Here is a 1,171-nt window from a genome sequence, read left to right as displayed (position 1 = left end):
GTTCTGCCTAAGACGGTACCTTCATTTCCTTCTTTTGTAGAGAAAAACTTCTCTGGGCCCGCCCAGTCGTCTGTGCCCATTCCCCTGCACTAAGGACCCTCAGGCCGCAGCACAAACATTTGAGAAGTTAATTGTCCGCTGCTGTACCCAGTTTTCCTTCTGTATAAAGGATATGCTTCTCTTGGAAATTATTTTAATGGCATTTTTCTCAAATGCCTCACATTTGGATTAAATGGATAAAACAAGTAAATATGGTACCAGTACAGCTAAATCTTTCAGGGGTAATAACGCAAAGGTGTCTGGATCCGCTCCTCCTCACTTTGGTTTAGAAAGGGGTTCTCCCCAAGGAACTGCAGAGAGAAGTTTGGGGAGGTTCCAACCCGTTAGGCCAGTGGTCGGAAAGTGTGGCACTGTATGTGTGCGCCCGCACGTGGTATTTTGTGGGAGAGCCACACTCAAGGGGCCAAAGAGCGCATGTGGCTCGCGAGCCGCAGTTTGCCGACCACTGCCGGTTAGGCGGCGATGGGTGGCCCGAACTGCAGGCAATCCAACCACATGCCTAACACTCCCACTGGCAATTGCCAGCAGCGTTGTATTTACTCTGAACAGTTAAAAGATAAACTTAGCGTTAGATGTTATGAGATGACACGTCTTTTGAAAGGAAGGATCTGGGAATAACATCTACTGAATTTAGGAAAATTAATTTAAAAATTAAACCTCTTTGCTTCACTTTCTTTGCTAGAAATTTTATTTACATATTAAACTTTCGTTTCCTCTAGTTGACTTTGTTCCTTTTTCCTTTCAAAGGCAAAGAAGATCAAAGATAATTCAAGACCATTTTTAATGCTACGAGAGAGAAAAAAATACAACAAAAGCATAGAGCACAGAGAGCAAATGCTATTACAGGTGTGGGATTGGTGCCTTTTTCCCCCCCTTGACTTTTTTTTTAAATGTTTTCATTGATCTCAGAGAGAGGAAGAGAGAAGGAGAGAAACATCAATGATGAGAATCACTGATCCAATCCGCCTCCTGCACGCCCCCCACTGGGGATGGAGCCCACAACCCCTGCATGTGCCCTGACTGGGCATGGAACCCTGACCTCCTGGCTCATGTGTCAACGCTCAACCACTGAGCCACCCAGCCGGGCTTCCCTTGACTGCTTTGATTTCTC

This window comes from Myotis davidii, unplaced genomic scaffold (assembly GCF_000327345.1).
Source record: "Myotis davidii unplaced genomic scaffold, ASM32734v1 scaffold520, whole genome shotgun sequence".
In the NCBI taxonomy this organism is placed as follows: domain Eukaryota; kingdom Metazoa; phylum Chordata; class Mammalia; order Chiroptera; family Vespertilionidae; genus Myotis; species Myotis davidii.
This window is presented reverse-complemented; position numbering follows the sequence as displayed.